Here is a 22801-nt window from a genome sequence, read left to right on the forward strand (position 1 = left end):
CATCAGCGTACTGGTGGCAACCCAGCCCATACCTCCAGGCAATCTGGGCAAGGGGGCGCATGTAGATGTTAAACAACATCAGGGAAAGCACCGCCCCCTGAGGCACCCCACAATTAAGTGGATATCTCTGGGACAGCTCTCCCCAATCGTCACCCTTTGTCCCCAACCATCAAGGAAAGAGGAAAGCCATTGCAAGGCCAATCCCTGAATCCCTGCGTAGGTGAGGCAGCAGGTCAGTAACCGGTGGTCGACCGTATTGAATGCAGCCAATAGGTCTAACAACAACAGCACTGCCGAACCGCCTTGATCCAGGTGCCGCTGGAGATCATTCATGATGGCGACGAGCACCATCTCCGTCCCATAGCCCGAGCAGAAGCTAAACTGGTGTGGATCTAGGATGGAAGCATCATCCAGAAAACTCTGCAATTGTAACGCCACTGTCCTCTCAATAATTCTGCCCAAAAAGGGCAGATTTGAGACCGGCCGGTAATGTGCCGATTCGGCCAGGTCTGATGTAGTCTTTTTTAGGAGGGGGCGGACCACTGCCTCTTTAAGAGGCATTGGAAAGAGGCCCTCCGAGAGGTATCTATTTACGATGTCCCGTATAGGACACCTAAGCTCCCTCTGGCAAGCTTCAATTAGCCAGGACGGGCATGGGTCCAAATCACAAGTTGTTGGGTGAATAGTAGAGAGCAGGAAGAGGCTTCGCTCACTCCTCCCTTCCAGAACGGGAAGGGAGGGGGAAGTGAAGCCTTGTTCTGCTCTCTATTAAGAGAGAGTGCTCTACTGATGCCCATCAAAGCGGGTAAGCACGAGGCTGGCATCATTCCTCTGAGTGCATTAGGGTGGGGTGGCAGAGTGGAGCAGAGAATGGTGCCACATTGCGGCACTGCAGAGAAGAGGGGAGGGGGGCAGCCCGGGGGTGCACAGGCAGTAAGTCTTCCTGGGGTGCCATGCACCCTAGGGCTAGCCCTGCCTGTCACTCAAGGCTCTCTGGCTCTGTGAAGAATTAACCCTTCACAGTACTTTATCTATTTACATAGCACTTTTAAGTTTTAAAAAGTGCAATCCATCACAATGGCCTTTTAAAATGTCCTGCAACTTCTTAGGGTGAGAACTAGAATCCTGACAGTTCTTTGGATGCTCTTCCAGATCATACAGTACATGACTCTAACCAGCTGCTAGCTGCTTCTAAATGGTTCTGCTGTCAAGACCTAGTCCTTGCTGCTGTCCCACATCGCTTTCTTCTCCAGGCTGACTCAAACTTTGTGATGTACTCTATGAATTTTCAGCCCACCTGGAATAGGACCCAGTATTGCAGTATAAGAAGGCTGGAGTCTCTGGAAAAAACAATATTGCTAGGAAAAGTTGAAAGCAGCAGGAAAAGAGGAAGACCCAACATGAGATGGATTGATTCTATAAAGAAATCAACGACCCCCAATTTGCAAGACATGAGCAAGCCTATTAGTGATAGGATGTTTTGGAGGACATTCATTCATAGGGTTTAGGGTTGCTATAATTTGGAAGCAACTTGATGGCACTTAACAACACACATAGTGCCTACATAGGATTCAACCAGCTTGGAATATTATCTGGTTGGATCCAAAGTACTCTGAGCCGATAACTGGAGGTCTGAATTGGCCCAAATTGTCACCCTTCTCCATTGGTGGAAGTATCCTTCTGCTAGCAGAAAACAAGTTGTGGATTATACCTGTTCAAGGCACTAGATATTTCAGTTTGCACCCATGTAAACTAACCGTTATGGGGAAAAAAGCAAGAGCCAATTCCCTGTTTTCCTCTTCTTTTTGGGAGTTGCTGTTACTGTATTTACACCACCAACAAGAATAGGTTGCTAAAATTTACCATGCAGTCCTAAGAATGCTTTCCTAGGAGTAAGCCAGGTTGAGTAGGCCTGAGTAAGACACTAAGTAGACCTGCTCAGAATTGCTTTGTTAATGTTGTAAAGTGTGTACCATTTTAACATACTGGTTTATAATGAATAATTACCAAGAACAGCCATTAATAAGGAGGCCACTGTGTGAACAGGTTGCATTGATTGTGTTGCACTGTTTTCCTTTTATTTACTTGGTAGTAATAAAATGGAAGGCATAAGCTTTAAATAGAAACCAATTTGCTTTCCAGTTGTTTTTACTGTATTTGTTCTAAATTTAGAAGTCATTATGTTCTTGTTGCTGGTAACAATTCACTTGCTTCTCCTTTTGGAACATTTTGAATGATCAATATTTCTCAAAGCATGACTGTTTCCTGGCATCACTTAGTTTTATAACAAAAGGGTTATGATCTTTTAGTTGACATACAGTTTGCTAGAAGAAGATGGATTAGTGTGTGAGTGAAATGGTGAGGTTTGAATAAAAATCCCTTTTTTTTGTGTGTGTGTGGGGGGGATAGGAACTGAAACACCTTAATATATCTCCAAAGAGTGTTTTTTAAAAGTCTAACTTCACAGTCCTGAAGGCACTACAAGACCAATCCAACTTGTTTCCTCCAGTACATAATAAACAATAAAGGTCAAGGTGAGGACCAAACAGCCTACCACAATATTTAATATGTAGTGTCTAGGTCTTCTTGCCCGAAAAAACAAGTTACATCTCTGATGTTAGAAACTTGTTTGCCAAGCTCCCACATCTCCAGCTCAAACTGGGAATGTGATCTGGGGGGGGGGGGGGCAGAAGTGTCTCCTGCCTCTCCCCATACCATTTTCCTGACCCCAGACAGCTCTGATGGTATCAGTACAGGTGCAGGGCTCCAATCGGGCAAATAGTGCCCCCTGGTGTCGTTTCACTGAATTATATTCAGTTTGAGAGGAACCCAGACACCACACAGTGAAAACTATCACACTTAGCTCTGACTGGTTTACCATCTGTTAACTTTTCTGTATTTTACCCCCATTTCTCCAATTCAGTTTAGCTGAGTGTTGCTTTTGGTTAACTGAAAAAAACTGGGTTTCAGTTACTAGTAAGGAACAGTATTATTTTTAAAAAATTAAAAATTAAAACAAGATTATTTTCTGGTTATCCTGCTACAGTCTATTGGTATCTTTCCTGCCTTAAGAAAATCGTCACAAAGGGGTTTGAGCTTGAAACAAGGAATGGTGCTTACTGACTTTCATTCCAGTGTTTTAGTTTTTAAACCACTGGCAAAATTGCACTGTATTTTGCATCTTTGTTAGTCTCCTCAAAAATAATTGCAGAGTCAATCTGGAGTTCAAACTTAAAATGAAGAATGGCATTCTGAACAGGAACACCAGCTGCAGATATCTGCAGTACATACTTTCTTTTTTCTTTTCCCAACTTTGTTGGGGCAAATAGAAAGGTAGAATTGTATCCAGAGCATGTGAGCCATTTATAACCAGACCTGAACATGCAAGATAGCGTGACCATTTTACAAACAGAATGTCAACAGGATTAGCTAAGCAGTTATAAGTAGTCCTTAATAAACGGAAGCTATATGTTTGACAAGCTTCAGTATAGTGGCAGGGCTTGGGTTTTTCCTCAACAGGTAATAGGTGAGAAAATGGAAAAAGTACCGCTTAACAGAAACATGCACAATGTTTTCTGCAAAATGCCTTACAAAGGGTTCAATAAACCCCTTCGGATGCATGCCTGGGGCTGTAAAAAAACAGGTCAAAGGGCACAGAGGACTTGAAAGTATTCATTTAAACCTTTCCTGCTGAAAGTGGGGCTTTAAAATGCTCAGCTTTGGTTTGGTTATGCCTCTGGTTTTTCTGTATGAAAAATCAGTCATTTTGAATAGCAAAAGCCACCTTGCTGGGGTGGGGAAATCCTTCATGGTTATTTCATTACCTGCTGACCAAATGAATTGCCTGTTGATCAAAGTGGTTTTTTCCCAACAGTTCATTGCTATCACCATCAGCCACGATGCATCTTTTCAGGACCTCACAAATTTAAACTTTACATGTTTTTGTAGTATGTAGCTGATATTATTGGCCTGACCTTTCTTTCTGTCTTGTTGAAGTTTCCTCACCTGTAAGGTGGGGTTTTTCCCACAGGGGACTAGAGACTTGACCTTTACCTCTTCCTACAGACATTCTTTAAAACACAGAACAAGTGAACCCATCTCTAACCTTTTTATTCTGAGCCTTTATGTTTTGACAGGCGCATCATTACCACCACAGTGCCCAAGACTATAAAGGCAGCATCTTCACTGTAACATTTGTAGAATGTCTTACATACGTAACATATCCTTGGAGGAGTATATGACTTCATATGTCCATTTGACCTTTTCTTCAGCTTGAGTCAATAAAGTTCATTTCTATAGATCACTTAGAAGTCAAGCACTTCTTTTGCTCTTTAATTTCACTGTTCTTTTAGTTTGCTTTTAAAAGCATCTTAACAAATACAGAACAAGCTGGGGACCTGTAAAAACTCACAGAAGGCATCTCATTCCTCCCTCCCTCACTATTTCTTCTTTCTATTTCCTAAAAGCTCCTGTAGCATTTTCCTTTTTCTGTAGCCTCTCCCTTTCTTGCTTCTTTCTCTCCTTCCCACCCACCTACCAACCTACCTTTAACTGCCCCCTGTCTTCAGTTTTCCCTCCTGCTGGCAGGCTCAATCTGGGAAAACTATGGCCAAGTTGTGTATAGGGCTGCTATGCCCCTCACCAGCAGCTGTCCTTCCCTGCTTCCACTTCAAGTGGCAGCAGGAAAATGTAAAAGACAAACTAGCGTGTTGTGTGCTGCTGTGTCACTTCCAGGAAAATCCCAGAAGGGACGTAGGGTAGCTCTAGGAATAACTGGAAACTCCACAACAATTCCTATAGCTACCCTACATCACTTCTTTTACGTGACTTGATAGTGGTGTACAAGATGCCCCCTCCCATGTCCCCACTTCTGAACCTCCTGCTAGTTGCAATGCACAACTTTCAGTTGTATGTTGTCAGTTGCCGGGCTGGACCCAGTTGCATGGTGGGGAGCCATGTGTGGGAGAAGCTCATTTTCCCCTGTATCCCACACTATTTCCTCTCCTCTTGGCAACTCACAAATCCTTACTTTTCTCTGCTTCCTCGCTCCTTCCCACGCACCCACCCACCCAGCTACCTTTTACCTGCTTCTCACCTTCAGCCCTATGATTTCATTTATACCTCACATTTCTGGACAATGGGGCAAAAAGCAGTTTACATTATTCTCCTCTCTTCCATTTATCTTCACAACAACCCTGTGAGTTAAATTAGGCTTGAGAATGTGTAACTGGCCTGAGGTCACTTAGTGAATTTCCATGGTGGAGTGTTGATTCAAAACTAAGTCTCCTAGACTTTTAAAATTTTATTTATTTTTAAACTTAGACCCCTTTGCTGGGTCACAGGGCTTGGGGCATCTCATAACATTCAATAAAACAATCTATAAGTAGAGGTAAAACATATTTACAACAATATTGATTCACAATTCATAAAATAGCACCCTAGTTCAGACATCAGAATAAAACATCATTTGGCACCCAACAACCAACACTCCAGACTGCTGTTAAAATATATATACTAATCTGAAACTCTAACTAAAATACATCACACTAGCTTTTCATGGGGTGGATGAATTTGAACAATAGCAAGCAGAAAGGCCTGGGTAAGTCAAGCAAGTCATGTGGTTGTAAGTTGCCTGGGGGTTGCTGCTGTGCCTAGCCCCAATAAGACTTCCCTCAAAGACCAAAACAATCCTAGAAAGGGCCCTGCTCCTTATCCCTGCCTTTTATTGACAGAAACTAAAGCTGGGAATACTATGTGGTTGCCTAGCAACAGCCCTGAGGGCATTCATTCCTTGAAGCTACAGGTGCTGCTTCCATTATTTGGGTTTATTTGAAGAAGAAGAAGAAGAAACTGGATTTATATCCCGCCCTATACTCTGAATCTCAAAGCAGTCACAATCTCCTCCCCCCCACAACAGACACCCTGTGAGGTAGGTGAGGCTGAGAGAGCTCTTATAGCAGCTGCCCTTTCAGGGACAACTCCTACGAGAGCTATGGCTGACCCAAGGCCATTCCAGCAGTTGCAAGTGGAGGAGTGGGGAATCAAACCCGGTTCTCCCAGATAAGAGTCCACACACTTAACCACTACACCAAACTGGCTCTCCATGTTTAACACCTCCCAATGTGTATGTGATTTAAAAAAAAAAAAAATTCAGATTTTTCTGTAAACCTGGGGCATTTTTCAAGTTTATAGAAAGATCAAGCTTGTCTCTTAATGCATCTAGTCTCTGGATCTAAGTTTCCACAAACCTGTCCATGTTGATAGTTTAATATATTGACACAAATTATATAAATGCTATAACTGACCAAAGAAACTGAAGGGAATTTTTGCAAAGAATATACAGACACAGCTTGAAACCAGCTCCTCTGTTGTAGAGGGGCCCAGATCAGCCTTTTGCTAAGGAACAGAACTGAGGAAGAGTTCCCTGGAGGTCAATAATTAAGCTTGCCTTTTGTCCATTTAGGAATAGAGACTTTACTTTCTCTGCTTTTCCCCCCTTCCTCTTCTTCTGTCCCCCAGCCCCTTTTTACTTGAGCTTGCCTATTATTTGAGAGAGCTTACCTATAACCACAGTGGCAGCAGAGGATGCTCAGGGCCTTACCACCAAGAAACAGCCAAGGCAGACAGCTCTGTTCCAGGTACCCTTAATTTTCCTTCATTGACAGGTATGAGTGGAGATGAGAGGTCAGCTCTTTGAGACAAGAGGCAAGGGCTGTTCCTGTTGGCTTGTCCTGGCTAAGGGCAACTTCCAGAGGGAGGAGGCAACTCATTATCAGGAATTGTACCCTGTCCTTCCTCTGCCTGATTTGAACAGGGATCCAACACACTCTCACTTGATGATTGGTGTAAATGAAGGCCAGACTTTAGATGGTCTCAGTCAGTATCCTCACATAAGAAGGCAACAGAAAGGGAGTTAAAAACACAAGCGAAGTTTCAGTTGCTGGGTTAGATCTTTTGAGAGAAGGTCAGATCCAACTAGAAAGCCAAGGGATCGGGGTAGGGAGGATAACTGGGTAAGGTTCAATTAAAAAAAAGCCATTCTCCTCTTCCTCTTTGAGCTGCAGTTTGAAGCCCTACCTCCAATGACTCCAAATCTTGCTACAAAATTTAACTGAGGAAGATTCCTTTCTCTTTGCCATGCCGCATTGATAATGCTTTTGCTTTTCTGCCCTCATTAAGCTTTGTCTGTCTACATATGTCTCTCTTGATAAGTCCCTAGCCTGCTGCAATCTTAGCACTGGCTGTGGTTTTTATGCCAATCGGAGTCTGTATACTTTTATGACTTGATGAGACGTTGGATATTAATATGAACGCTTAATCGTAATGCACATGACCGAGGCATAAGAGCTTCACAATATGAAAGAATCTTGAATATAATGACACTATAAATAGCAAAGGATTTAAAGAGGCTGTAATAACAGGCTATTTTATGGTACTTTGCAAAAGGTTTGCAAGCTTCTGAAGTCTTTCGGCATTGTGTTCCATTTGGTTCTAATGCAATAAATTATTGTCAGGAACTTATATCAACAATATTTTAGCTAATAATCAAGAAGTGCCTGTAACTGGGGAAACTCATCATGGACCTACATCTATGATACAATTAGTGATCTCAGAGCAAGAGTCTAGTCCAGCAAGATTTCAGGGTGTAAGCTTTCGACAGTCAAAGATCCCTTCATCAGATACAAAAGCTCTGGAGAAGGCAACCTTGACACTCAAAAGCTCATAACCTGGAAATCTTGTTGGTCTTCAAGGTGCTACCGGAGTCAAATATCACTGTTCTACTGCAAAAGAGCACAGGTACCTTATTGATTTTAGAAGACATTTGATGCATGCGAATATTTAAAACAAGGTGCTTTCTATGCCATTCTCATTTTTCCTATTATACACAAAAGGCTCACAGTGTATATAGACCACAAAAATGAAATAATCACTATGAGTAGGCTACAAATTGTTCAATGTATTCAATGTCAATAAATGTTAATAAACATATACAAAACCTGTATTGTGTCTATCAGCAATTACATTTGAGGGTTGCCATAGTATTTGGAAGATCTCTAAGAAAAAGTGGAGCAACACCTTCCTTTCAATTTTTTTCCTTCATTGATGGCTCTCTGCAGGAGTGAAATTGATATACTGGGGACCTAGCAGAAAGTTCTTCTGAGGAAGATATGATTGCTGTAAATGGGGTTTTACCTAGGGACCCATAAAGATAAGATAAGATCTGAAAATTAGGACTTATAACAAAAAGAAGATCAGCTCTTGTAACAAAGACTGTTGGTAGAGGTTTCCAAGATATGGGGGTCTGTTTTTGTTACAACTCTTAAGAACAGCAAAAACATCCATTTATGGACATAAAGGAATTAAAATCCCTGAAAAAAAGCTGGTATCGCTAATGGTATGGGACCCCTTTATTGAAAATTTTTTGATAAAATGCAATTATTGAGAAACACAACACAGATTTTGTCTATGTTTATTAACATTTATTGGTATTGGATGTAGTGAACAATTTGCAGTCAACTCATAGTGATTTTTCTCATTTTTCCTGAAGGTTTAGGGGCCATTGTCTTGAATTGTATTTATTTATTTATGGCTGATGGCTGAGGCTGATGGCATGGCTGATGTCTGGGGCTGATGGGAGTTGTAGGCAAAAAACTTCTGGAGAGCTACCATTGGCCACCCCTGAGATAGAGGGAGGAAAGTGCTTGGTTCTGCACAAGATCTTGCTAAAACAGAACTGTACTAAACCCATTTACTTTCCTGCTTGGGACCTGCTGAATCCACGCCAGTACTTGGGAAACAATCTGTGGCCATAGAGGTATCTTTCAGTTGAAAAACATTTAAGGATAGATGGTACGTTGTTCCTTTAATCAGATTCATATTTTGTAGCTGAATTTATTGAACAATAATTTCTGAAAACAGACTTTACATGGGTAAAAAGGATTGCTTTCAGTCTTAAACACAGAACCAGATAGAAACTTAATTTTTTAATGTAACAAAATGCAAAATTATTTTGAGAACTTATTCATGTTGTGTAAAACCTGAATAGGTTCTCAGTTCTGTGGAATAAACAGTTGCTAAATGTTTCTTTTATCTTGAACTACCACAGAGCCTAAATTGCAAAATGGTATTTAGACAGTCTGTATTAGGCTTCCCAAATCCCCCGCCTGGGCTGGAGACCCCCGATTTGGAGCCTCAATCCCCCACGTGCCAAAAATCTGGAAAGCGGGGGGGAATGGCGGCCCTTCCCACCCAGCCCTGATCCCAGCAGCTTCTCCTCCTCCCTTTCCTTCCCACCGATCCCTGATGGGGATCTGAAGAGCCGGGATGGTGAGAGGTCAGGCTGCAGCCGTCATATGGTTGTGGGTGGCAGGAAGAGGGTCTTCCTTATCCAGCGGGAGTGACGAGCTTTCCTTTCCGGTGCCTCTTGTAATGTCATCATATGCTCGGCGGTCTCGTGCCGTTGCCTAGGAGACTGGAGGCAGAGGAGTAGTAACGGCGTGCCGGAAACTGGCAGCAAGCTCCTGGCTTCTGCTGGCCTCAAGACCAACGGCCGCGCAAGTTCAGCAGCACGTGGCTTTTCATGCCGTGAGAGCGTCGGCGTGTTCGGGGCAAGGAGGAGCCGTTTCCTCTGCCTCGATGGGGGTCGTTCCCTCACCTCCAAACAGCGAGATATCAGCATCTGTGCATCACCCCTACACGTAGAAACCAGTAAGGCGAGTCCCCCCCCCCCGTCAGGAAGCTTTATTTTGACACCCATGCCCTTGTGTGCCTTATGGAGGAAAATGGTTTCACCACTCTGCAATCTGAGATTATTGTATCTGTGTTAATTAACACCATGGATGGCAATATGGCTGTGATGTACAAGAATATGGTCACCAAAGTACAACCTGTTATACATAAAACATAATGTTTAATTTTAGCCAAGTATATAATTAATGTGTTTTGGAATAATGGGGAATTGATCTGGAGGTTTTGGAGATTCTGGGGGAGCTGTTTTTTGAGTTAGAGGCACCAAATTTTTAATATAGTATCTAGTGCCTCTTCTCAAAGTACCCCCCAAGTTTCAAAACGATTGGCGCAGGGGGTCCAATTCTATGAGCCCCAAAAGAAGGTGCCCCTATCCTTCATTATTTTCTATGGAAGGAAGACATTTAAAAAGGTGTGCTGTCCCTTTAAATGTGATGGCCAGAACTCTCTTGGAGTTCAATTATGCTTGTCACACCCTTGTTCCTGGCTCCGCCCCAATGTCTCCTGGCTCCACCCCCAAAGTCTCCTGGCTCCACCCCCAAAGTCCCCAGATATTTCTTGAATTGGACTTGGCAACCCTAGTCTGAATAAGGCACAAAACACCTTTTCAAGCAGGCTTTGTATGCCATTTTTGTTACTGGTTGCTGATGGATTTTTTTCCTGTCATTTCACGGACAGACCTGTTTTAGTAAACAGCTGCTAACAGAATTTACTTACCAGATCATACAAACTCACTTGCTCCTCAGTGCTATAGCAGGACCATTGAGATGCCTTGACTCCATTTCAACCTTAAGAACATTTAAAATAAGGTTTGCAAGTGGAGGTTCCCATGAGATTTATAGAGTTGGAGAAATCCCATCATCTCACACCATGGCCAAGCTTGATATGGCTCCAAACATCACTACCCATCTTTGAGCCAGGCTGCAATGGTGTCAGTGTCTGGGAGCCACTTAGGGTTGCCAGGTCCTCTCTTTGCTTCAGTGGGGGATTTGGGGGCATTCTGGGGGTGGGCAGGGATGTCATGCAATTTCCTGTGTCACCTGGAAGTGACATCATCACGTTGGTGACACTCTGGTTTTGGGGTGACACTCTGTTTAAATTTGCCATCAAACCATAGAGTTTCACCCAAAAACCAGAGTGTTCCTGTGTGACATCCCTGATGCGATGATATCACTTCTAGGGCATCGTGTGGCAATGTCCCTGTTTTGGGGGGAGGGGTCCCCCCACTGGCCAGCTGGTCTGTAGTGGGGAGAAGCCTCTGAAACCAGGAGATCCCCCGCTCAGACCTGGGGACTGGCAACCCTAGAGCTACTGCAAGCTTGGAGTTGCTCTTGGTGTCCACTGTGGCCAGGCCCAGATTGGCTCCTGAGTCTGCCACCATCAAAGCTACTACTGCTAACTCTGCAGAGTCAAAGTAAGTGCATTGTCTGCACAGGAAAATCTGTTTAATGTCAGTATCTCCCCAATCCATGGATTTAGGTATCCACAGTTAAGGGCCACTCTTCACTATTAAATATAGTTATACAGCAAAACAATTCAACAAAAACACCACCAAGGTGGAGATCAAGAACATTTATCGGGGGCATGCCAGAACCAAAAAGTCTTCACCCCACTGGTGGAAGACAACAGTAGAGGGAGACAGACAAAGTTTAGGTAATTCTACATATCATGGGACTCATACAATATAGAAAGGCTGTTCCCATGAAATATAAGGCATGCTGCAGCCCTGAGCAACTATTGCAAAAGATGATATCTTCAAATGTATGTGTGTGGGGAGTCCTGAAGAACTAAACCTACCAGCCACTATGTATTAGATGAATTAAAGACGGCTTTTTCTGCCAGCCTGAAAATCTTTTCCATCTTGTAGCCTCACTTCTTTTAGACTCCGCAATGATTTCTTTCTAGGAAGATCCATCATCAAAAGTGAAGGAATTTTCCAATGCATGTTGAAATTAGTTCTGCTGCTGCTGGCATGTTTGCCTGTCTATGTGCTGACTGATGCTATATGGTTGGGAGCTCATTTTTGTATCTTCTGTATAATGTGCTATACTGGGAAAAGAGGGGGAAAATCTATTATGTCTTACAGCAGTGTAAAAATAATTTTCATTCTGAGATCTCTCATTCTGAACAATGAAATGCTTACTCTATTCTGTGTACAATTATGTAGGTTTTTTAAAAAATATATATATTATATATACATAAATTAGGCATGCCTATTTGTCACTGACTACAAAAGCTCTGCCCTAAGGAATTTCAGGCTTTTCTATAGAACAAGGAATGATGTTTGTAGTTTGTAATCCTTGACATGTGTATTATGTGCAAGTAAATAATGCATTTCTGTCTTATGTTTCTCAGTGTTCCCTAGGTTTATAGGAATACTCTATGGATTTTCAGGGATAGTAATGGTGGTAGTAAAACAAAAATAATTCAATTGTAATGGTGTTGAAGGCCCATATATGTATTAAAGTGCTGCACTCTTGTTCCTTTTGTCTTTCACAAGACAGAAGAATGCCTTTGTATGTTAGCAGCAAAAAGATCAATAAATACAACCCATTAATACAGTGGCTTTTCAACTTGATATGTTCAAAGAACTCTTTTCCAATACTGAATTTAGTGCCACATGTTTTAGGGCATTCATATTCATGTGAACACTGGCTAAGCCTTGTGGGATTCCATGCTATCCCATGTGAACTGTACAAGGTAAAGATAAAGCAGTTCTCTGTTGCAGCTGCATATTTCAATGGAAGATCAGTAGGAATGGACAAATTGTCTTTCAGGGACGGTCTGTTATTTGTCTTCTCATTTTTTAAAACAACTTTTTATTCATAAATTATCAAAACACAGGTTGCATTATATGGGCGATAAACACAAAATGATATCAATAGAGGTAATACAAGATTTGTTAACTTGAAGATTTCTAACCAATCTTTCACATTATAAAGTTTAGTAGTTAATGTGGATGAGGTGCACTTGTGTACAACATAAACAGCTTTGGTCACAGAATATGAGTAGAGTAAAAGGTTACATTGTCTGGAACAATGTTACTTTAAATCAACAAGATGAAATCTGGTAAGACTCTCCAAAATTTCCTTGATATTGGTTGTCATTTCTCAACTAAATCTGTGTGGATTGAGATATTCTCATAGTGAAGGATATTATTTGTAATTTTGTCAAATGTACAGTATTCCAACAATTTAGATTGCCATTGCTGTATGGTGGGGTGGTATCTTTTTTTCTATAGGAAGCTGTTTGCTTTTGTGGCAGTTAGCATCATCATGACAAGTTTTTGGGAATTGTTCTGTTTTCCCAGATATTGAGAAGGACTGTTTCTGGTAATCTTGGGATATATCGTACCCCATATGTTCTTTGATTTGATTTAATATCATTTTCCAGAACATTTGAATTACAGTACATTCCCACCAACAATGAAGCAAGGTACCCCTTTTCCCACACATTTTCCAGTAGGTTGGAGGAACACGGCTTTTTTTGAGGAGGAATGCACAGGAATGCAGTTCCAGCTGTCTTGATGTCAGACGGTGTGGCCTAGTATGCAACTGAGTTCCTGATGGGCTTTTTCTACAAAAAAAGACCTGTGTGAAACAATGGCGATGTCAGAGGGTATGGCCTAATATGCAAATGAGCTCCTGCTGGGCTTTTTTTAAACAAAAAAAGCCCTGGAGGAATGGGCGAGGAGACATATGAGAGTGGCTAAGTACCATTGTGATATGACTTTGTAATTTAAGAGTTGAATATTGAGACAACTGGAAGTGTAACCTGGTGTGTTCCAGATTTGGGTCTATTGTATGTCAGATAGTTCCTTTCTTTTCATTGAGGATCCCCTGATAAATGTCCAGGCTACCAGGCCACCATTAACTGTAATAATGACATAGAGGCCCTGTTCACACAGTGTGTTGAGTCCATGTTAAACTGACCCGGTTCTGTTCCGAATATCTTTATTCCGGATCTTATCAATCAGACTGCCATACTCCAATTCGAATCACTCCGCGGTGAAACTGTCTTCTGCTGTCCACACAACGGCACCATGCAGTTCTTTTCCCCTCAACTTTTATGCGCATGTGCACATTACGTGCATGCACATTATGCGCATGTGCATAGGTTAAAACATTATGTGGTTATGCAGTTATGCGCATATAACTAAGTAGTAAAAAAAATGGCGACCGTAAACCGGATGTCTGAGGCTCCTTTTGCTCCAGGACAGCCTTCAGACATCTGGAAGTTGGTCGAGAACTAACTAGATGGGGAAACTACGAGGTGAAACCGAAGAACTCAAAAAACACCACAAAGGAGCAGGTAACAAATTACTCCGGTTCTGAGAAGGATTGGGGGGGGGGGCTACTACGAGTTAATACTGGGGGGCAGATGTTGCTGTCTGATCAGCCACTTTTAATTCGGTATGAAACAGCAGCGGCAACTGATTATACTGTGCATCTGAACAGCCCCAGAAATTCTATGATTAAAGGCAGAGATACTTCCTGGATTTTAGTTTTTTTGAGGAAGTGCTTGCTTCTAAACTTCTGGAGGCAACAGGTTTCTTTATGTTCTTATAAATGCAGAGTTTTCTAGAACACAGTTTGAAAACTACTGCATTAATAAATGTGTAGGCTTTATTAGAATATGGAGGGGAAATGGACCCATAATACATAGGGTAAGGATAAATAATTTATAATACAAAATGATCAGAATTGTTTACTCCTGAGACTCATTTCTAGAACCTGGTATAGTCCTAAGGACAAGCCTTTTTTCCTAATCAAAGCCTGGCTCAATATGATATCTTAAGGGTTTCCAATTGTAGTGCTCAGTTCAATTGAGCATATAAGTACTATTCTGTTGGCTGGACACCAGTATGACCATATTGTCATACTGCAGACAATTCAGACCAAGTGTTACCTTCACTCCCTAGACTAACCTTCCCACTGAGTTGAGGGGAACTGATAGCTCTCTCAATTCCCTTTCCTTGCCCCCTGTCAACTTTTCTGCAACCATGGAAATATGTGGCTATCTTAGAGATGGCTGATGCCTGCTTAACAATTCCTTCCTGACTTGATGAGTAATGGGGGCTCCAGTTCACTTTTGGATTGTTATGATTTGCAAGTCTCACTCTTCTTCTTGAAAGCTGACAATGGCATATCCACTTTGTGTCTGGGCATACCCATTTTGTCCAGCCAGGATTGAATGATTCCACACCACTCTGCTAGGGCTTTCCAGGCAACCACATGAAAAACTGTGCACAACAGAGAAGTCTTCTTTTTGCTCATATGGCAAACCAAAGTTCATTCCATAGTTTCAGTCATGTAAACAGAAAGCCAAAACTGACCTATGTCTACCATAAAGGCACTTAATAAAGTTTACGTGTGTAAGTTCTGAATGCCTTGATTAAAGGCGTCTTTAATGCTGCAGGAAAGCTCATTAGAATGTAACAAACTGTAATAACCAATTTCCAAAACTACAGCATGTAACTTCTGCACTGGAGATAATTCTCCTTCATTTACTGTGTGAAAATTTACAAGCTTCTGTAATACTATTTATTTAAATAAGAAAATTAGTCTTGGGAACATTGAAAGAATAATTGGAATGAGCTTTACTACCCTGCAATCCAAACGGTAAATTTGAGTACTGAAATGGTTTAAATTATTTGTGTTGTATGGGTTTGCTTAGCATTAACACATATTAACAGAGCAGCATAGATAAGACTCTTCTGATAATGCAGATCATAAAATATTAAAATTTCTATTAAAACCTTGCTTTCCTTTTTGGATTGATGCCTCTGTCTTGACTATAAAATTTTAGCTGATTACTTTTCTGCATTTTAGGAGAGAATATCAAACCATTTTATGCCCCTCATATATGAACCTGAAGATATAAAAATCTATGTTTGCATCCCAAAATTATCTTGATAGTATAAAAGTACATTGATTATGATATTCCATCCCTTTTGTCATACTCTTAACATCACACTGTAGTGCAGTGACCCCCAGTGTGGTATATGTAGATGTCATGATGCCCATTGGCAAAGTTTCCTAGTGCTACTTTGTTCTTTCCCAAACCAAAAAAGAAAGTGCTGGTTTCCCTCCATTTCATTGGCAAAGAATATGCTTCAACAGAGCCCTGTTGTGTCTTCAGGGAGCACCCTTTTGGAAATAGGGGCCTCTGTCACAGAGAGATGCTTGGCTTGAAGCTCTCAACTTTTTGTGGTTGGACCCTATCCCCATTACAGACATTTTGTGCTGGCATTCACCATTCTGAGCCCAAATTTGCCCACAGGCTCAACAATGGTAGGGACCCTTGTTACTAAGAAAAGGAACCCAGGTCCCATGAATTCATAATAGGGTTGCCAATCCCCAGTTTGTGACAGGGGATCCCCTGGATTGGAGGCCCTCCCCCACTTCAGGGTTATCAGAAAGCAGGGGCGGGGGAGAGAAATGGCTGCTGGGCACTCCATTATACCCTATGGAGACTGGTTCCCCTGGGGTATAATGGAGAATTGATCTGTGGGTATCTGGGGTCCTGGGGGGTGGCTTTTTTTTTGAGGTAGAGGCACTAAAGTAGCAGCATAGCATCTGGTGCCTCTCCTCAAAACAGCCCCCGAGTTTCAAAATGATTGAACCAGGGAGTTGAGTTCTATGAGCCCCCGAAGTGGAGCTCCCGAAATGGAGGGAAGGCATTTAAAAGCTGCACTGCCCCTTTAAATGTGATGGCCAGAACTTGTGCTTGACACAACCTTGCTCCTGGCTCCACCCCCAAAGTCCCCAGATATTTCTTGAGTCAGACCTGTCAACCTAATTCATAACATCAATGGCCTTTTCCATCATGAGCCTGACCTGGTGGAATGCTTTATCTGAAGAGACTTGTGCCCTTCAGGACTTGACTGCATTCTGCTTGGCATGTTAGGCAGAGTCATTCCACCAGGCATTCACTAATGTAATTTTGGTAGACTACCATCAACACTATTAATTTTTTTTATGCTGGAAGCTGCATGCTGAGTTTTAATAGGACTTTACTGAAATCATGGTTTTATTATTGCTGTTGAAATGTTATGTTAGCCAGGGGTTTTTTTGAGCAGGAATGCACAGGAACACAGTTCTAGCTGGCTTAGGGCCAGGGGGTGTGGCCTAATATGCAAATGAGTTCCTGCTGGACTTTTTATTTTAAAAGTCGATGTGAAACAATGGTGATGTCAGGGGGTGTGGGCTAATATGCAAATTATTTCCTGCTGGACTTTTTCGACAAAAAAGGCCCTGTTTTTAGCCAACCCTAGTCCCATTCTGGGGGAGGAACTGGATAAAAATCTAATAAATATAAATAAAAATAAATTGTCCTCCTTTTTCTCTATTCTGAATGCAATTCCTTGTTAATGTGAGGACGTTTTCCTTCTCATGGGTTAGAGATAAAGTCAGCTTTGACTTAGCTGTTTTGTTAATTACTGTCTTGATTAAGAGTGGGCCAAATAGGTGGGGTCATCAGTTTCTCTACTTAGTGAGAAGTGATGAGAGCCCCCCTCCCTGAATGTTGCAAGTTAGGACATCACATACTACTGATGACAGCTGGCAATATAATAGGGCTTTCCTAAAACATAGGCAAAAAATTAATTGCTGAAGATTTGAGCTTGGAATAGTAATTTGAAAAGAGAAGGGAGCTTATGGGTGCTTAAATAAAGAAACTATGTCCTTGGTAGAGGAAAGAAGGAACTTGACTTAAATGTGGCAGAGGCTACAATGTAGCCAAACTGCAGAGGAAATGGCTTTATGAGACTATGTAGACTGAACAAAAAGGATGCAAATTTGTAACAGAGGTTGTGGCCAGACTGGAAGATGGCATAGTTTGGGCATGTCACGAATTACTCCTTCACATTTTGTGACAGATATTTTAGATCAGACTCTCACCCTGATCTGGCCTCACCGCACACTTCTTCTGTGGTTGACCATTCAGATTAGTGCTGCATGTCAACTACAGAGCACATGGTTTGGTCTTTTTTAAAAATCAACTTCGACTTTTTAAAATAAAAAAAATCATTGGGTGTGCTTGGGTGCCCATGCACCCATGCCCATATGTGCTACCAGTAAAAAAAGAATGACAAAACTGAAATTAAAGGTTCATACTTCTGAACTGGTTTGAGCATGCAACAGGGGAATTCAGACATCTGGAAATGCAGGATGAATGTGCAGACATCCATAAGCACCGGACTTTCTCTGATGGCTATTTATATCCAACTTGTCATACAACGGGGTGAGTGCATCCAACTTGACATACAATGGGGAATGAGCACCAGATGTGGCTGTGTGAATGAGCCCATTTAATCCGTATGGGAACAGCAATTTTATTGGGCCAAATTGCCTGTCTGACTGCAGCCTAAGATTATTCTGCATTCCTCTGTCATAATGAGATCATTTTTATACCTTGGGAAAGAAGATTGCATTTCTTGATCATTATGATTTCCCCTTGCTTGGTAGTCATTTTTAATCAACTGTGTATTTTCTTTTTGTCATCAATGACTTTAATTACAAAAGTTAAGTTTATTATTATTTTATTATTAATTTGGAGCTATGGTTATCCTATATTCTCATAAAAGCCCATATTGGTCTATGCATGCTAAAGTACAAAGTACAAAGAGAAGGTAGGAAGAGGATTTTGATTACTATAACAAGTGAGATTCCCAAGGCTTAGCTTACATCCAGCAAAAGCCTACAGTTGTTAATTTGGGAAAGAGTCTTTAAGAGAGAAAAATGGATGAATTTGTTTCCAACGGCCTAAACAGACATATTTCTAAAAACTCTGTAGGAGGGAAGTGGAATAAGGCTGGATAGGTGAACTCGTAGCTGAGGTCAAATGAGCTTGAGATTTGGGCCACCAAAATGATTTTTACAGACTATGTGATATAAGTGCCTGTTCTGCCTTTGGGTTGAGGAAAACCTGTGGATTTGGCTATGTAAAGGTTGAGGGAAAGGTTTAGAATTATCCATTCCATTCCATCCCCTCCCCTACCTGGGCCATTATTAGTTATTAGGACTAATGTTTCCAGAACCAGAATTTAAAGGATGTTGTTAGTATGTTTCACTTTTCCTCAAAATTAAGTTTTGGTTTTATTTCTCAAAAGACATCAGACTGGGTAGTTGATGTTACAAGATTTGCTGTTGGCAAAGAATGCAATGTAAATCCTGGCCCTCTTTCATTTTGTCCACTGAGCATAGTTGAGTTAAAAGTAAATAGAAAAACTGTGAACAAAGAGGAGGTCTTCAGTTTAAAGCATCCTGACCTTGGAAATAGTAACGGCATCCAGAAAATAGTAGCTGGATCGATTTTTTGGGGGGTAGTTGCTATGGAGACTCCCTACTGATGCAACTGCAATGAAAGGGCTGGGAAAGAAAAATAGGGCACCAAGTTATGAAAGCCCATGGAAAGAAACTATATTGTAGGGTGTGCATTAGGTAGCAATGAAGAAAATAGTTTTTAGAATTATATCTATTGATTTGGTGTAATAAAGATCAGTAACTTAACTGATGAGGAAGCCACTCTGACTTTGAGACAGATAATAGCGATTAAACTGTTCCATTATGATTGTGTGCCATCCATCAGAGCCCTAACTTCCCTGTAAAAAACTCTAGTGCCCATCTAAAACAAAGGCGTCCCTTTATTCCAGGGCACAGAAACGTATGTCTTCTATGATGACCCCCTGAATCCTGTATACAAGGCTGCCATTGCCTTTCTAACCTTCCTAACCTATACTGCACAGGGGCTCCATTTTACATTTAGCTGGAAGGAAAGAAGGCAATGAGGTTGCAATGAGTATAAGAAAAAGAGAGGAGAAAGTACAGGGTGTTAAGATTTACAACACAGCTAAACTGCAAAAAGCAATGTAATTTAGCAGGAATTTCTGGTGATTTTTTAAAACATTGGATATGTTAGAAATGTTATCCACCTGTGGCCCAGCTCACTTTTTAAATTTGTACCATGATGTATACAGGGCTTCTTTTGTAGGAAAAAGTCCAGCAGGAACTCATTTGCATATTAGGCCACACCCCCAACACAAAGCCAGCCGGAACTGCATTCCTGTGTGTTCCTATGCAAAAAAAGCCCTGGATTTATACACTGATATACTTATTTAGTGCATAGGTCAGTGCAGAAATGTAAAGGCCCAGGGATCAAAATTTTTAAAAATCCATGTCTTCCCTCCTCCTCCCCAAGGACTTTCCCCAAGTTTTTGGGAGAACAGAAAAAACTTCTATAAAATTTCATAGGAATTGAACAGAATGCTTTTTAAGTCAAAGTTTTTTCACAAAATATACACCACGAAAATACCTGAGGATAGTGCAATCCAGCTTTGGCCAAATCAGACTTACATTTCAAGGACACTTCAGACTGCTGACTGTTTAGCAACAAGGTGAGATTTGAGATCAGATCAAAAAGGGTGCTCCTGTGTAGGGTTGCCAGCCTCCAGGTGGCACCTGGAGACCTCCCCTATTACAATTGATCTCCAGACAACCAAGATCAGTTCCCCTGGAGAAAATAGGTGCTTTGGAGGGTGGATTCTATGGCATTGTATTCCACTGAGATCCTTGATCTCCCCAAACCCTACACTCCCCAGGCTCCACCCCCCAAATCTCCAGATATTTCCCAACGCAGAGCTAGCAACTCTACCTGAGACTAGAGTTTTCATCCAATTGAAATATAACAAAGTAGCAGCTTCTCATCTTTTAAAGTGTTTGCATACCTAATCATTTAAATAATTTGAGAGAGGGTTTGGGGTAAGAAAAACAGACATCCACTTTTATGTGACAAGTTTGTGATCATTCTGCTCATGGGCCTGTTTTTTCCCCTTCTAGAAATTGAACAATGAATTATTTACCTCTGAAGTGTTATAAATATCCTTTTTAAGGCAGCAAGCTCCCATACATGTTGCAACACCAGGCGGTGAACCAATCTGCTATTTGAGAACTAAATTATTTGTTTATACCAGCCTAGTTTCCATTTAAATCACCATTCTTCAGTGACATTGGCATCCGTATGATATACGAATCATAGGGCCTGCTAGAGAAGGGACAAGCACTTCCACTGAAGCAAATGAATGTTAAGTAGCTACTGTATGTTAAAAGTTTTGTTTGGAAATAACAGGTTACATTATACTACGCTCGTTCCCCTCCACTGAAGGTTCAATGAGAGACCTGTGATTTGCCTGTTACTTCTGAGTTGAATGTGTGCCCGATTTGCTTCACGGTAGTATATTCCTACGCTCAAGGGAAAGCATGTATAAGTAATAGTAAATTCTTTTATTCAGGATGGAGGGGGAAAACCTCCGGGTGAGCTTTAAGCATGCATATATTAACCAGTGTGGCTGCTTGAGTGCAGGAGAGCATAAATCAACAGTTTAACTTTACACTTGGGTGTATTTTTCTGTTGGTAATTTTATTCCACTGTATTTGTGTGTAGGACACAGGTCAAGTAAGGAAGCTTACTTTAATGTACCAGTAAATAAAACTGAGTTTCTGTCCTCTAATATAAGCACATAGAGTAGACGCCTGCCAAGGTTCTCAAAGAGGCTCCATTCTCTCCAAGACAACATGATGGTTAGTCAGAAAAAGAAATTGCAGTGATTCAATTTGCCTGGAAACTACATCTGAAATCTACTAATGTTCTGGTAGCTTCAATGTGCTCATCATGTGAAGTATAGCTATCTGTAAACTGATCTCTGACTTAAGAAATTTGTCAGCATCAATGGAAGTGGATAGAAGAAGCTGGATTGCAGAGCTGATGCCCGCCTTTCTTCAATTACTGCTAATATTTGTCTTCTATATCTCTGGTGTCTAATTGTTCCTGTTTCTCCCAACTCTGAGGGATGGTTAGCTGCTAAAGCAACTAACCTCTGGTGACTCCAGCAAGGGGCTTTCAAGGCAAGTGAGAAACACTGGCCTTTGGCTTCCTCTGCAAGCCTTCCTTGGTATCTCCCACAAATAAATAAAGGTAGTCCCCTGTGCAAGCACCAATAGTTTCCGACTCTGGGGTGATGTTGCATCACTAGGCTTCCCAACCCTCCCGCCCTGGCGGGGGACCCCAGGATTTCCAGCCTCTTCCCCCGCTCCCCCCAAAAACGGAAGCGGGGGAGGGGGAAACGGCACCAAGGAGCGTGGCCCGGTGAGTGGCAGGGGCGGCGGGACTGCGGCGATTGTCCCGGGCTGGCTGCCCTCTGACTGCTTTTGGCCTTGCTCCCCCCCTCCGGTGGCTCCTGCAGGGAGGAGGGGGCATCTGGGCCAGGCTGGGCTCCGAGCCCCCTTCGACTGCGGCTGACCGGGCCACCCCCTTTCTGAAGTTGGCCCCATCCCCGCTGGGCTGGCAAGAGCTGCTATGCTGGCTGGCTGGGCTGGCCCCCCGAGGGGCTGGGTGGGCAGGCGGCCAATGACTGGCAGCAGCAGCTGGCCCGGGGCTGGGCTGGGGGGAATGTGGGCAGTGTGCGTCGTGGCGCCGCCAGAGAGAACATGGCCCGGTGAGTGGCAGGAGCGGCGGGGCACTGTGGGGCGGCAGGCTGGCTGGCGGGGCTGGCCGCTTTTGGCCTTGCTCCCCCCCCCTCCGGTGGCTCCCGCGGGGAGGATGTGGCATCTGGGCTGGGCTGGGCTCCGAGCCCCCTTCGGCCAGAACTGCCTTCGGAGTTCAGTTATGCTTGTCACACCCTTGCTCCTGGCTCCGCCCCTAATGTCTCCTGGCTCCACCCCCAAAGTCCCCAGATATTTCTTGAATTGGACTTGGCAACCCTATGCATCATGGCAGACTTTTTAAGGGGGTGGTTTGCCATTGCCTCCCCCAGGCATCTACACTTTCCCCCCAGCAAGCTGGGTACTAATTTTACTGACCACGGAAGGATGGAAGGCTGAGTCAACCTTGCTGGGGCCTATCTTTTGTTTCCATTGCTCATGGAAATGAATTACAGCACTGAGCAAGCACTGGGAAGTCAACCCACCATGCACAGCAGATTTCTGCAGAAAGCAAGCGATGCAGCTGGGGAATCAAAACAGATGACAGAAGGGCATACGGCAGGCATATTGCTTTG

The 22801-nt window shown here is 42.5% G+C and overlaps 1 protein-coding gene and 1 pseudogene across 2 annotated transcripts in view; both read left to right on the forward strand.

Moving 5' to 3' along the window:
- SCHIP1 (schwannomin interacting protein 1) overlaps window positions 1-22801 on the forward strand; it is a 621980-nt gene that overhangs the window by 44771 nt on the left and 554408 nt on the right. The gene's annotated exons all lie outside the window — the stretch shown is intronic.
- Window positions 9325-9907, forward strand: LOC132573446 (mitochondrial calcium uniporter regulator 1-like; annotated as a pseudogene).

The sequence above is a fragment of the Heteronotia binoei genome, chromosome 6, assembly GCF_032191835.1.
Source record: "Heteronotia binoei isolate CCM8104 ecotype False Entrance Well chromosome 6, APGP_CSIRO_Hbin_v1, whole genome shotgun sequence".
In the NCBI taxonomy this organism is placed as follows: Eukaryota; Metazoa; Chordata; class Lepidosauria; order Squamata; family Gekkonidae; genus Heteronotia; species Heteronotia binoei.